We start from the raw sequence: 15642 nt of genomic DNA, 5'->3' as shown, positions 1-15642 counted from the left end.
TCTCATCTATTGTAGTCTTCAGTGTCCAAGTCGGGTACTTCTTCCTCACCTCTATTGGATGCTGATTCAGAAGAGACACGACCTCCTGGAGAACCTCTGCTGCCATGGAGCTGACAAGGAACTGAGTCCTGAGAAGGCTTTAAATTCTTTTAAAAATAGGATTAATGTACTTTAATTACTCCATAGATGAGTAATGAATGGGTCACATTAGCATAGGATTTTAATCCTTTTAGAATTAGTAGAGTAATACAGACACAGTACAAAAAATTGAAATATTGCCTAAAAGAGGAGAGATTTGTAATTCCCACCCACAGCGGTGACTGTCATGAATGATTTGGTGCTTATGTCTCAGTCTCTGTGTCTCTCAGTATGTCTCTCTCCATCTCTGTCTCTCACACACTCACAATCAGATCAATTTCCATCTATATTGATTTCACACATATGTGGTGGTTCAGATGGGACCCTGGATGCAGAGAGTGGGTCTGCATACTTCCACCCTGAGGCCTCCCTTGATATTGGGTTGAGACCAAGCACCCATTTTTCCAACTGCACAGCATTCTTTCATCCACATGAACCAGAACGAATGGACCCCATCCCCTCTCCATCAACATTAGTGTTGCTTTAATTCCGACTGTTTCAACCAGTGCTGTGATGAACAACCTTGAAAAGGCATCTTTGAATAGGTGTGTAAGGGCTTTAGTGGGGTGAACTGTACGGATCAGAACTTCTGGGGAAAAGATGCATCTGTGGCCCTTTGATGCGTCCTGCACCCTGTTCTCCTGAAGAGGAGCGTCCCTTCATTCTTCCCTCCAGGGGATCTGCTGGAGCCTCTGCCTGCTTACATTGTCATCAGGGCTGGTTGTCACCTGACTAAAAACCGCCAGTGTGATGGTGACCGGTGCTGTCTCTGCAGTGTTTCCGTCTGCCTCTGTTCTCACCAGAGAGGTCAAGCATCTCTAACACACACTGGCCACCTGTATTGCCTCTCATTGGAACTGCCCATGCCTGTTCTGTTACTGTTTAGAACACTGGGTTTCGAAAGGATTTTGGACTACAGGGATGGGAAAAATTTCTCCAACATTGCGTTATGAGGAATGCATTTTCCAGGTTGTGTTTGTCTTTCAAGCAATTTTTCTGGGTTTTTACTAATTTTTTTGATTCGTTTGGTTTTGTTTTTGCCACAGGAAGAGCTAAGCATCTCCCTTGTGTCTTCTGGCTGTGATGTCACAGGGGGAACAGCAGTGTCTACCATGAGATTATGCACAGAGTTACTAAAAGGGCTTCATTTTGTGCATCACATCTTTAATCCCCCTGGATAACCCTTGAAAATAATAAAAATGCTGTTTCAAGTGAAAACAAACAGAAGTCCTCAGCCCCAGCTTAAAACATGTGGGCAGGGAGGAAAAAACCCTTTTTTAAAATTTCATTGGCATGGAACAACCAGTAGAGTTAAAGACACGCAAAGAGAAAGAGGACTTGGGTTTGTCAGGGGCTGGGTGAGGAGGAAGGGTAGTGTGTGCTCTGGATCTAAGGTTTCACTTTGAGGAAAGAAATAGTGTGAAACTAGATGGTAGTGATGGTCGCACAACATTGTGAATGTCCCTAATGCTCCTGAATTGCACAATTTAAAAGGGGAAAAGTCTATATTTTATTACATGAAACTCTGAAAAGAAAAATAAAGGATGTCATAAATCATGTGAAACAAGCAAAGGAAACTAAAGAAAATGAAACAAAAACATCTCCAGCGGAAGTGACGTGAAGTTTGAGAGGGGGAAGGGACTGATGATGGGATTTTGGAGATCATTTTGGAGAAGAAGGTGTGGGTGGGTGCAGAAGGGGCTCTGCCCCAGGTGGTGGTGTTTCCTGAACTGGTTCTCCGTTACCCAGCAGTTCAGCTGCAGATTAAGGTTCAGGAGTAGCTGCAGGAAAGGCAGGAGGGAGCTCGGTGTCTCCTGCTGGATCCAGATCATCCTTTTTCTGGCCTCTGACATCTTCCCCTGCCCCTGCCTCCTCTGTAACTATTGCAAGTGGAGAGAGTTTTAATTCTTGTGGAATACCTCATGCTGTGAGAGAGGAAAATTTTACACACCTGCCTCCCTTTCCATGTGCCTCTACAAGGACAGAAATCTTCCCAGAGCTTTCCAGACAGCTCCCACCCAGAAAGTGCCCACAGGATGTGTTCTGTGACTGAATTTATCCAGACAGGTGGTCTGAGGCCATTCTTTTTTCTGGTCCCAACAGTAGCCTCTAGGGACACCTCCCTGTGTGGCCCAGCCCTTGCCCCACCCTCACCTACACACATACACCAGCCCTGCCTTTCTGACCTTTGGTCTCTGCTTCGGGGGCTCCTGGTCCTCCACCTGACTTGCAGCGAGGTGGGCACGGTGCTCCAGGTCAGACCAGGGTGTGCTGAGCTACCCGTCAGCCCCGGGTAGGTCCCTGGGAGAGCCCTGGGTGATGTCTGGGTCAGAGGCCTGCCCCACTGATTTGTGGGCCATGGTGGTGGGGACCCCTCCATATCCAGACCCACCAGGAGTCTGCGCTGGCCCTCAGAAGAGTGACACACCAGCCCTTCACTTGGGGAGGGGGCGTTGGTGTTCTTATTCATCAGCTTCTTTTCAATATGTGGTATCTGGCTCTGCAATGATAGTGACCAGCAGCTGACCCAGCATGGAATTCTCAGAGTCCTTCCCGGCCAGGAACACTCCTGATTCTGTAGACTCTACCCTCTGCTGCTAGATCAGACCAGAACCTTGTTCAGCTCAGACATCCGGGAGGGAAAATACATACCCAGAGAGCATGGGCTCCACCTCGGGCAGCAGGACCCTTCCCGGGCTCTCCACATATCAGCCAGCCAGCTTTGTCCTGGGCTGTCTATGTGACCGGGCCCCCCAGGCCTCTGTCCTGCTCTTTCTTGAGGCAGATACCCATCCCCAACATGACTGCTCCACCTCCACCAGGCAGGATCGGGCCGTGTGGCTACCTGGATGGGATCTGAGTGGTGGCCCAGCCTGGAGGGGCCTGCCCTGGGCCTCCCTGGGTTACCTTTGGGTCTCTCTGGCCAAAAGGCCAGAGGTGCCTTGGGTGAGACCTGACCCAGTGCCAGCAGCGTTGGTAGAGACCCTCGCTGCGGGCTTTCCGGGGCCTGCGGCCTCAAGATAATGGAATGCAGCAGAACATGCCTCTGTCTCCAACCAGGTGAGCTGAGTAGGGACTTCTCTACAGAGTGGGTGCCTGGTGACTTCGGTTCCAAGTTCTGTTGGGCTCTATTGCCAGGGAAGTGAGGTCACTTCCTGGGGTCCACTTCTCCAAGCTTCCTCCTGACACAAAGCTCCTCAAGGGTCTTTCTGGGCTTCCAATCTCTCATTTCTCACTCCATGCCATGTCCACACACAGTGACACCAACTCAGCCCCTCCATAGCCCTGGGGAGGCCTGGATGCAACCAGTGCCGCAGCTCTGAAGACACAGCTGGGTTCAGACCTGGCTCCCCCTACTCAGCAGTGTTATCATCCTGGACAAGCCATGTGCCTCTCAGGGTCTCCCCAATCCCCCATCAGCACAGTGGGGATCATTCTGGCCCCTGCTTCCTGGAGAAGCCATCCTGTCTCTAGACCTAGAAACATCTATTGCATCTGTCACCCCCACGGGCTGGCATCACAGGGAGATCGTGCACAGACTCAGCAAAGGAAGGACCCCATAGAGGGCTGGCAGAGTGCAAAGCACACCCCACACAGGCTGGGGTCTGCCCTGGGGTCTGAAGAAAGTCACTTTCCTTGCTGCTTGCTTCCCCGCTCCCAGTCGTGAGACTGAAATTAAATACAACTCTGACATCTTCCGCTCTGGCATACAACCTCCTAGGTCATTCTGTCATGTTGACATACAGGCCCAGTGTCCCATCTCGGCCTCTGTGGTGGGCTGCCCCACAATGGCTTCCTATTTTTTGCCTTCTGTTCCCACACCCTTGTGGGATCCCCACACCCTCCCCTGGAGGGTGGATCGACTTTGGGACCAGGTTCTGACACATAGACTGACTTGTGAAAATGTATGTGAGTTCCACTCATTACCAGCTCCAGTGTTCTTTCTCTCTGTCTCTGTCTCTCAGTGCCTCTCTGAGTTGTCTCTCTCTCTGTTTCTCTGTCTCCCCCTGCTTCTCTGTGTTTCAGTCTGTCTGTCTCTTTTCCTGTATGTATGTGTGTATATATTTATGTGTATATGTGTGTATTTATGTGTGTGTATTGTACGCGTCCAGGGCAGGTCACTTCTGAAAATCCCTTGATGACATATTGATTATTTTGAATTCATGTTACTGAAGAAACATTATCTTTGAAAATTGTGCAAGCACTTTGGTGGGATCTTCTCTAAGGCTCAGCACTGCTAGGGAAGGAATGCACCTGTGGAATTTTGATGTATCCTGCACCTTGTTCTGCCGGAGAGGAGCGTCCATTTGCTCTTCCTTCCAGAGTACCTCCTGGGGCCTCTGCCTGCTCACGTTGTCACCAGGGCTGGTTGTCACCGGGCTAAAGACCTGCCAGGGTGATGGTGGCCAATGCTGTCTCTGCAGTCTGTCTTTCTGCCTGTGTCCTCACCTGAGAGTTAGAGCATCTCTAGCACAAACCGGCCACATGCACCGCCTCTCGTTGGAACTGACTCTGTGTGTTTTGTTTCTTTTCAGAACACTGGGCTTCAAGAGCTTTTTGGACCACAGGGATGTGAAGCTTTTCTCCTACCTTGGGTCATGAGAAAAGGTTTTTCCAGGCTGTGGTTTGTCTTTACACCTGTCTTTCTTTTCCTTTGTTTTCTGCTTTTGTTTGGTTTTATTTTGCCACAAGAAGAGCTAAGCATCTCCCTTCTGGCTCTGGTTTCACACTTAGAACAGCAGTGCCTACCCCGAGATTATGCACAGAGTTACTAAAAGGGCTTCATTTGGTATGTCTCATCTTTAATCAATCTGGATTTTCCTCTCAAAATACAAAAATGCTAATTCACATGAAGACAAACAAGCTAAAATTTCACCCATCCCTACTTAAGATATGTGGGCAGACAAACAAAAAAAAAAGCCAACTTTTATATGATTCCATTGATAGGGAACCTCCAGGATAGGTAAAGACATAGAGAGAGAAAGGGGATTAGGGCTTGTCATGGGCTGGGGGACGTAGGACGTGGGGTGCACTTTGTATACAGGATTTTACTTTGACGAAGGAAATAGTCTGAAACCAGTGGTGTTGGTCTCACAGCACTGTGAATGCAATTAATGCTCCTTAAAGTTGCACAGTTTAAAATGGGAAAAGGCTAAACTTTATTCTTATATACTTAAAACAAAAATAGAATATAGTATAATAGAAAAGAAAAAAATCTGACTCCATAGAAGATCTGTCCTTTTGGCTTTAACCCTTTGCCCTCTTTTCTAGACTTAGTTTTACTAGCTCTGCACCTTTGTAAAACAATGTTGCCTTTAGCCTTAAATATACAGGAGAGCCTACTTTCAAGGCTCTGATCTTTAAGGATATTAACACTTTTGCACTTGTATAAAGACAACAGGTTGTAGAATAGAAAACTACTTTTGTTTTGTTAGAGGATTTACAGAGGCACTATGACCTGGTCTACGTAAACAGCTGCAAACCAAGATAATGGCGGACTAATATCTTGGAGAACCATGTCAACTTCAGGCTCCTTTTCTACTAAAAAGGGGAGGGGCTGTGGTTGGTTGTTGCAAACTTCTTGGTGTAGGAATTCTTTGTTCTTGGAATCCTTTGCAGCTGTCCACATGAGTCAGATCATGGTGTTTCTGCAAAACCTGCAACAAAACAAACTTTTTCTATTCTGCAACTTGTTATCTTTATAGGAGTGCAAAGTATTAATATCCTTAAAGCTCAGAGTTTTGGGAATAGGCTCTCCTGTTTATTTCAGGCTAAAGGCAACATTGTTTTACAAAAGGTGCATAACTAGCAAGTCTAAGCCTAGAAAACACGGCAGAGTGTTAAAGGAAAAGGAACAGATCCAATATGGAGTCAGATTTGTTCTTCTCTATTACAGTGACTTTTGGTGAGAGCTAAGTGGATGATTCCTGGGTGGGTCCTCCACTGTCCAAGGCTGGAGTTCAGGCAGGATCCCTGCCAGATTCACCATGACTTTGAACCTAATCTACTGCAGAGAAAGTGACAATTATTGGATTAAAATTACCTCTCAAAATCCCTTCAATTGTCTGTAAACTATAACACAGCAGGGGATGTCTCATTGGCCAGTCAACTGCCAGTCTCCCCTGATGCAAGGGACCAGCGTCGCGGCGAGATCCATGGTGGCCTGGCCAGTGCACCTTCCTACTTTGCTCTAAAGCTTTGGCTTCCCCACTTTGACGCCTTGACAGCTCCCTTCCCTCTTCCCTCTGGCCTGGTGTGAATGAACAAGTTCCCTGCACCCACCTGGGCTGAGACCAGGCCACGCACACAGCCCCATGCACACAGCCCACCATCTGCTGTCTACCCCTGGGCTCAAGTGCAAACTCTGAACTCCCCCACCCCAAACGTCCGCGTGCCCAATGCCTCCGCCTTAGGGGTCCAGATCACCATCAGTACCATCAACCACCCAAAGCCCAAGGCCAGTGCCTGGCAGTCTGGGATCAACCTGACCCATCGGGTCAGTTGAGGCACAAGCTGCGGGAATCAGGCTGCCAAGGCGGGAATTGGAACCACCTTCAGCCCAGCCTGCCTCACCCTGTAGCCTCAGACATTAACTATGAATGTGCACACTAGGCTGGATCCCCCACTGGTGGCAGTAGTCATCATTACTGGAGCCCGGATTTCCCCACCTCAACCACAGGGTGAGGGGTGGGGGAGTGAGCTCAGGGTAGGGGTGCACTCAGAGTGAAGGGGATCCCATGGTGAGGGGGTGCAGGTGGAGAGGTGTGGGGCCCGATCAGATTGGAACTGACCTGGTTGAGAGGTGAGGGGGACAATTTCAGGATGTTGGGTGTCCTGTGCTGAGACATGAGGGGTAAGCTTGTGGGTGTAGGGGCCATAGGTTAGGACCTAGCAGGATGGAGTGTCAGGGCAGGGACCTCGGTGTGAGGAGAAGGAGCCGTGTCTTCAAGGTCTGGTGGGAGACTGGGCCTGGCCAGGGTTGGGAAGGTAGTAACAGGGAGGAAAAGGTGAGCAGGGGAATTGGGGCTGGCGGGGTGTGGCCTGGCCCAGGGCAGTCGTGGTTCTAATTCAGTACCAGGACCCAGTCGGTGGCTGGGTGAAGGCTCTGGGGATGGAGAACCGGCGGGACAAGCAGGAGGGGCCCCACCTGGCTCCTCTCGGCCCCAGCGGCCAGGGCCGGTAAAGCAGGAGACCCACCCGAGCAGTTTGCGTTGCGGGCGGGAGGAGGAGGGGCGCGCACGCGCAGACGGACAGACTCGCGGACGCCGGAACCCACCCAGAACGCGTGGAAGCTGGCTGCAGCCGGTTGCTCCTGGACCAGCTCCTGGAAGAGGAACATGGCCTGGGGCCTGGGCCGCCGCTTGCCCGCGGCTCGGCTGCCGCTGCCGGACAGTTAAGAGGGCGCTGGTAGGAGCGCGCTGCTCGGGGAGCCGGCGGGTGACGCCTGGGCTGTGCAGCTGAGGAGGCGCCCAGGGAGGGGTGCGGAGGTGAGGTCCTGGCTGCGCGTCCCGTTGGGACCCTGAGGCGGGTCCCAGCCGCTGCTGTGGTTCGTGGTAACCCCGGTATTAGTAGTTCCTGAACACCGCATTTTTACAGCCGGTTATACCCGGGTTTAGGAGAGCAGGTACAGCCCCGGGAGGTGGGAGGGCGCCGGACGGCTCCGGAGCATCTCCTATTGGCCCTCAGATCATGGCCTGCTTCTGGGAGGCGGGTGCGGTGCGGTCGCGGGGCCTCGGATGGAATGGGGGCTGCCCCATGAGAGCCCCTGGATTTGCTTCCATCTTACCCGCGGCCTGACCTTGGGGGTGGCCTCTAAAGACCCAGGTTCGTGGGACTCAGGTTACAGGTCAGTCTACTCCTGGGAGGTGGGCTCGGTGTGATCAGTGTGCTGGGATGGCTGCAGCGGCAGCGGGAATGGTCGCAAACCCCGCGCTCTCACAGGGCAGCCCCAATCCCGCCATCGCAGCCGCCACCTTTCCCTGACAGCACAGCACCGCCTTCCAGGAGCAGGCTGACCTGTAACCTGAGTTCCACGAACCTGAGGCAGCAGAGGCCAAGCTCAGGCCATGCGCTGGGGAGTTTGAAGCAAATCCACGGGCCCCCATGGTCAGACTCCATAACCAGCCATTGCCTTCGACCACACCGCGCCCTCCTCCCGGGAGCAGGCTGACCTGCTGACCGTGCCTGGAGGAGCAGAGGCCGAGCCCTTGACAGGCCGTGGGGAAGATGGGGGCAAGTCGACCAGCTTGCCAGGTCGCTGCCCATCTCCCTGCCGCTGCCCCAGGTTCGTGGATCACTTGTTTTCAAGCCAGTGGTTTCCTGAGAGGCAGGCGTGGTACAGTCAGGTGGCGGGGGCTGCGGGGAGGGGTGCTGCCCCAAGGGAAGCAGGTGGACTTGCTCCCATCTCCCCCAGGGCCAGACCTGGGGACGGCCTCTGCTGCCCCAGGTTTGCAGGACACATGTCATGTCAGCCTGTCCCTGGGAGGAAGGCTCAGTGTACTTGGGGCAGCATCAGTGGCTGAAAAGTATTTTAGAAGTGGGCTCTAGCCCAGCATAACTAACTCTCCTTTCTTCTCTTGCTTCCTCAGTTGGTGGCTGTATCGGCTTTTTCATTATAGGTTATTGTTGGATAATGAACATAGGTTTCTGTGCTATATAGAAGAAACTTTATTTAAAATCTCTTTTTATATGTAGTGGCTAACATTTGTAAATCTCGAACTCCCCTTTCCCTGGTAACCTTAAGATTGTTTACTAAGTCTGCAAGTCTGTTTCTGTTCTGCAGATGAGTTCATATTGTCTTTTTCTCTCTTTTTTTAGATTGCACATATGAGTGGTATCATTTGGTATTTTTCTGTTTCTGGCTGATTTCACTTAGAATGACGATCTCTAGCTCCATCAATGTTGCTGCAAATGGTTTTATTTTGTCCTATTCATGGTAGAGTAGTATTCCAGTGTATAAATATGCAGCAACTTCTTTACCCAGTCATCTGTTACTACATTTAACTTGCCTCCATGTCTCGGCTATTGTATACAGTGGTGCTGTGAATACTGGTGAGCAGGTATTTTTTCACATTGGAGTTATTTCCAGTTATGTACACAGATGTGGAATTGCTGGGTCATAGGGTAAGTCTACTTTTAGTTTTTTCAGGGATTTCCATGCTTTCCATAATGACTACACCAAACTAGATTTCTACCAGCAGTGTAAGAGGGTACCCTTCCCACTACAGCCTCTCTAGCATTTATCATTCATGAACTTCTGAGCGATGGCCATTCTGACTAGTGTGAGCTGATTCTTCATTGTAGTTTTGATTTGAATTCCTCGGTTTATTAGTGATATCGAGCATTTTTTCCTGTGCCTATTGGCCAATTGTGTCTTCATTGGAGAAATGCTTGTTTAGGTCTTCTGCCTATTTTAGGATTGAGCTGTTTGTTTTTTTGTTATTAAGTTGTATGAGCTGTTTATATATTCTAAATATTAAGCCTTTGTTAGTCGTATCATTTGCAAATATTTTCTCCCATTCGTAGGTTGTTGTTTCCTTTTGTTTTACTTATGGTTGTCTTTGTTGTGAAGAAATTTATGTGTTTAATTACATCCCTTTTGTTTATTTTTTTCTCTTATTTCCATTGCCTTGGTAGATTACCCTAGGAGAATGTTGCTAAGATTTATGTCAGATAATGTTTTGCCTATGTTTTCTTTTAGGAGATTTATCATGTCTTGTCCATCTGCATCTTAAGCCTGTACTCAACATCTGTGCTTCAGTTTTGAATTTTGAGCTTCTTAGAGAAAACCTACTCTTAGCTCATACATCAGATTCAACATGTCTAAAGCTGATTTCATAATCTTTCTTCTTGCAGCGTCTCCACTTATTCAGTGGGATAATCATTCTTCCGGTCTTAAATACCCAAAGGCTTGGAGTGGTCTTTGATTTATCTTTCTATCACCACCCTCCATATTTTGTCAGCTTCTTGAACTGTATGTTTTTGGTTTCAAGTGTCTATTCTGATTGCTGATACTCTGATGAAGAGCTTTCATCCCTGATACGTTATTTTTTACTTCTGCTGAATTCTTGGATATTCTCTCCCCCCCTTTCAGTCAACCTACAGTTTTGGCTCTCCAACATCTAGAGTCAAGTCAAAGACTTAACACAACCAGATCTCAGTCAGGTAGTCTCGACCAATCATCATTTTGTACTTACATTATGTGTTCCAATTATTATGTAAATTAGCCTCCTATGGTAACCTGTGCCTTATTAAAAACCAGGAGTCACCAGCCTTTTCCTATCCAGTCCTCAGTTAAAACAGATTACAATTGCCCTGAGAACTAGTTGGAGCCCCATCCCCTTCATAGAGTCTTCCCTATTTACTCCAAATACTTCTAGCTCCTCTTTGTATTCCTGCACTGTTTATGATCAGTAGCCTGTAATCTTGGCTTTGAGTACTGACTTGGTACCATCCCTGGGTGGTTTCCAATGTTTTTCCTCAGTTAGCTGGTAACTGGAGAAGACTCACTTGTTCAGCCTCCTTTATACCCCCCACCCTGCTTAGCATCGGACAAAACATGCATCCAGGCAGTGTTTACCTACTTTATTTATTCGCAGGGGTTGTGGTGTGGATTATAGCTAATAACTATTAATTCAGTGTTGCAATTTAAAAAAAAGCCAAGAAAATCCATAAAACTTTATCTCCATGTTCAGTTTAGCGCTTTACCTCAAAAGTTTTCTTAAGTCTGTGTTTACATTCACATAGTGTTCAGTGCTTGTACAGTTTCCTGAGGCAAGCAGGTGAGATGTCATTATGTTAGACTTTCACGTTACATTTCATATTGGATATATTTGTGCAATGACAAAACCTTCTTTTATAAGTAAACAGCCGGAAGCCCAGAGAGACTAAGAGCCTAACCCACGGTCACCTGGTTAGTGTTTGGCACAGGCCAGGACCACAGTTCACATCATCCAGCTGATCGTCTTCCAGTGCCTTTTCATTCCACTGCTGGGAAATGTAGCCCCATCAGCCAAACGGCCAAGTCACATTGCTGCCCCTTTACCTGCCAGTGATGGCAGTGCTACAAATAGTGGCAAAGGAAAGGTCAGAAATAGGAGTGATAAAAGACATGGAAGTGCTGGAAATGGATCCTCAACCTCGTCCTCCCTACTTGAGCGCCTCACAAGTGTCCCACTCTGAGAGTGCTGTTCATTGTTTATAACATAGCCTTAAAATCAGACATCTTTTATAAGACATGCTTTTATCCTGGTCCCTTTCCTGCTAGTAGTCACCATCATGGGCAGAAAGTGCCTGGTTATGTTCTGTTTGTCACATAGGTGGGAGGGAAAGTGGGAGAAGGAGTGGGTTGTACTGAAGCCGAGCATTTTACAGCTCTGTTGTTCTAGGACCAGAGCAGTTCCACTCTTGCTTTCATCACCTCTCCACCTCCGAGTCCCAGCCACACATTCCTGCCTGCTTCCCCACATACCACGTCCTGGGGAAGGACAGAGTTTTGGGAAATGCCCCCTCCGCCCTCTGCTCTGGGAGGTGTAGGAGTCTGCATTAACTTTTGAGCTGTTTTAGTAATTGGGTTTTCCATCTTTTCTAGACATCTCCTTTCCATCTCTGAGAAATTGGAGGTGTAACTTAACCATACATGGACTATACTAATGTATTCAGTGACATTAGTGTGATGTTGTCTGTAAGGTGTTCTGTGACTGGATAGGAGGTTTTTATTTCACAGGATGCTTCACATCCAATTCCGAAGGCCTACAGGCTGCAGGTGTAATCCAAGTTCTTACATGTCTGTAAGGTAGACATGAACATTATTTGATAATATGACCATATGTTCATAGATTACAGTTAGTCCTCCGGCTCTGTATCTAATGAAAGTTTAAATTCCAAACGCTTGAAGAAATTTTGTGGACCATGTCTTTTTGCCTGTAACCAGTTGCAAAAACTGAAATCACAACTCTACCACAAGCCACAGTGTTTCCCAGTAGAGAAAGCCCTCTAATTTTACAACCTCTAAGTAATGAAGTGGTTGTTTGGGTGAGATGAGGGATGCCAGAGTATTTTTTGGGACACTAGAGTGGCATGACAAGTATTCTGGGACTGGTTACAGTTGAATCTCTACTTCCTATATCCTGGACTGATTACAGAGGCAATGTTAGTGCAGTAACCATCTTGTGTATGCAAGTGTAGCTAGGAAGACAAGAGAGAAAATAGAAGGGATATAAAGTAATGGAGGGACTTCATAGCAGTACAAATAGTGACTTTGACACCACCAGCTGATGACGTGAACTTGGCAAGAATTTGTGAGAATTGGTGGGTGTCATTGCAAGCAGGAGAGTCCTGCAGCTCTTGGGGTGAACAGGCAAAGGGGAGAGCAGATATGGTGGCTATCCGGGGGCTATTTTTGTCCTGAATGTGAAAATGTCCAGTCCCCTGTTCAATTTGGCAGCCACAACTTCACATGACTCAGGATATTATTTCCACCAGAAATCCATAGAAATATAAACAAACTCTGTTTCCCAAAGTGTTTGTTCTCGATCTGAGATGATTGTCCTGTGGTGGTAGGTAAGTGGGCGATGGGCCCTGTTACATCACCCCCTTTCACTAGAAGTCTACCTCTCTGCTTTTCATCCTACTCCTAGAGGTGCTCTCATTCTGTTACACCTAGGCCTGTAAGACGGGCTTGCCTGAATCCTCACATGAAGAGGGATGGTTATGTGCAGTTTTAAAAATTGCTTGGGTCATGTGGTCCTTTGTTCCTTCCATTGGAAATCACTATTCCAGAGCAAATAGTATGCATCTATAGAAACTATATTGTTTGTAAGATGTCTTCAGAAGTTTTGCAGTAGGTTTAAATATTTGCTTTGTGATGGCATCTTGATTGTTTGAAGGAGGCAACCCTCACTAGGGGCATTGTGTGCTTTCGGTCTGAGAGTTCCTTTCCTGGCAGCAGAGTGTTCGTAGGCAGAGTTAGAAAGTTACCTGGTCTAAGAAGCCGAATTTGCCCGCAGCTGGGAATTGGCGGAAGAGTCTGTTATGGAAGGAAAGCTTTAGGATTATCTGGTAGCAGAGTTCTGGGATCCAAACCCTGGGAAACCTCAGCTTTTGTAGAGTATGTTCTGTAACAATAGGCTATAGGATAATTTTTACACTTGTTATGGGATGTAGAGTTGGGGAAAGACTTAAAAATGAAAGAACTTTAAAAGAGAATCTTCGAATATTTTAAAGAAGACAGTTCTCAGAATGAGAGCTTTTCTGGAAAAGACTAGCTCTTCACTTCACAGGGGAAGCAGGGAGCAGGTGTAACTGCACTTACGGTAACTTCAAAGGTAAACCTTACCCTCCCACTTAGCTGTTTCCTGGTGTAGGTTCATCTCCCACATCTGTAGTTTTAGACCTGATGTGTCATTTTCTGGTACTCCATTCTGCTTCTTAGTGAGAGACTGACCCAAAGTCACATAGCAATTGAAAAATTGCGCAAAGGTCTTTATTGTTAAAAATGTGGACCTGTGGCAGGGTGCTGCATTTGCAAGTGACTTTCAGTACAGAGAACACTGAAAAGAATGCAGTGTTATTTCTTTTTTTATTCCTTTAAGCCTTTGAAAAGAAGGTTTTCTTTGCAGAGTGTCTGGAGTACATCAGAACAAGCAGAAACTAAAAATGGCTTTAAGAAAGCTCCAGTATAGACGTTGCTTATAGTATGGTATCTGTCTTAAAGTTAATTCTTTAAAGCAGGAAGCTGTAACTCTCAATTTCTTAAGCAAATATAAACATTCTTGACTCTTATTGACATTCTTTGTGGGGTGAAGCTGCTTTTGCTTCCATTGTGAACATTGAAAGGCCTTCTATGATACTCCTACCAGTCCTCAATATTTTATTTTCCCTCTGTTGTGAACTTGTTATTAAACTTGAAGCAGATATAAATATCATTAACTTGCTACATATGTAGATATTAAGTGTTACATAGTCAGAAAGTTTGTGTACATCACACGTATCTACATAATTCCCCCCTTTCCAACTGTGTTCCTGATGAAAGGATGGTGGGAAATGGCAGTATGGGGATATGTCTTACAGTACACAGTGTTTCCCCTCTTCCCTCTACCAGATCTGGATTTTCTTTCATCTTTCGGCTTCTAGACTTACTTGCTCTTTTTCTTAAGCCAGGTATGTCTCATCCCCCTGTGCACACAAACATGCGTACACACACACACACACACACACATATATTCTACCGTAGGGAGTAGCGTGCAGCATCCCATTCTCCCACTCCTTCTCTGGATCCACCCACTGGAGGCAGTGTCTTGCACGAATTCATTTGTAAGTTCCTTTATAAAATTCGAGTGGTTGGGAAATAGGACTGATATCCACACCTAGTAGGCAGGCCCTCAAGGACAACTTCTATGGTTAATGCCAGGTTATCTTAATGTTTGAGTATCTGGGTTTCATGTCTTCCTCTACCACCTGTGTGACCCATGATTCCCACATTTCTGCCTCCCTCTAGACTTTTTCTCTCCAACTCTGAACTATTACAATCTTCTGCTGATTTGACATCTTCACTTGGAACTCTGATATCTTAAAATCAACATGTGTAAAAACTGAGCTCTTTGTCGTCCTACCCCCCCAAACTGGTCCTTTCTGCAACATTCCCCATTCAGTTAGTGGAAACTTAATCCTTCCAGCTGCTTGGGTCAAAAAACTTGGAGTTATTCTGATTTTCACTGACATACCACATGAATTCTGTCAATAGATCTGGTTTAACACTGCCTTTAAAACAGATCCAGAACCCAGCCACTTCTCACCATGGCTCCTGCCTCCACTGCTGCTTCCCTGCCCTGAGCCACTGTCCTCTCCTCCTGCACAGCTCTTCTCAGAGGCTTCCCTCCTTTCATCTCTGACCCGTTTTGACTATTCTCACCCGGCAGTCAAGTGAGCCATGAAAACCTAAGTTAGATTGTGTCGTCATTCTGCAGTGCCTCCCAATTTCAATCCGGGTAAAAGCCACAGTCCTTGCAACGTCCTCCAAGGCCATACAGGATCTGCACTGACCCTTCTCCGCAGCTCCAGCAGTGCCCCCATTCTGGAACATGAGAGGTGCACGCTGGCCTCGGTGATGGTTATTCCGTCTACCTGGGACTTCTCACCTCCTAGTCTTTTTTCTAACCTCAGCCCTCAGTGTGGCCTGCTCTGGTATTTAATACAACATCACCATCATCCCATGCCCTAAACTCTCTTTACCTTGCCCTTTTTTTATTTTTTCCATGGTTCCTCTTTCTTAACATGCCACTTCCTCTGCCTCTCTGTTGTGTGAATTGTCATCTCCACCCCCCACCCCAGCTAGACTCCAACCAAGCTCCGTGAGGACAGGAATTTTGTTTTGTTTATTGATCTATTCCAAGTGCCTAGATTAGTCCTGGGTACATAGTAGTCTGTCAAAAATTATTTGCTAAATAATTTAAAATTTTATAAAACTGAGTCATCCTTTCAGGAACGGGTGTGGAAAGGAAGCTG

The 15642-nt window shown here is 47.2% G+C and overlaps 1 long non-coding RNA gene across 1 annotated transcript in view; it reads left to right on the top strand.

The window, feature by feature from the left end:
- Positions 1-7403: 7403 nt before the first annotated feature.
- Positions 7404-15642, top strand: part of LOC140686890 (uncharacterized) — a 53990-nt gene continuing 45751 nt past the window's right edge. Inside the window, exon 1 of the long non-coding RNA XR_012060892.1 lies at positions 7404-7625. This is a non-coding gene — a long non-coding RNA (uncharacterized lncRNA). The remainder of the gene's footprint in view (positions 7626-15642) is intronic.

Source organism: Vicugna pacos, chromosome 18, assembly GCF_048564905.1.
Source record: "Vicugna pacos chromosome 18, VicPac4, whole genome shotgun sequence".
Taxonomy (NCBI): Eukaryota; Metazoa; Chordata; class Mammalia; order Artiodactyla; family Camelidae; genus Vicugna; species Vicugna pacos.
Note: the sequence above shows the minus strand (reverse complement) of the source record. Positions and strands in the feature narration are given on the sequence as shown.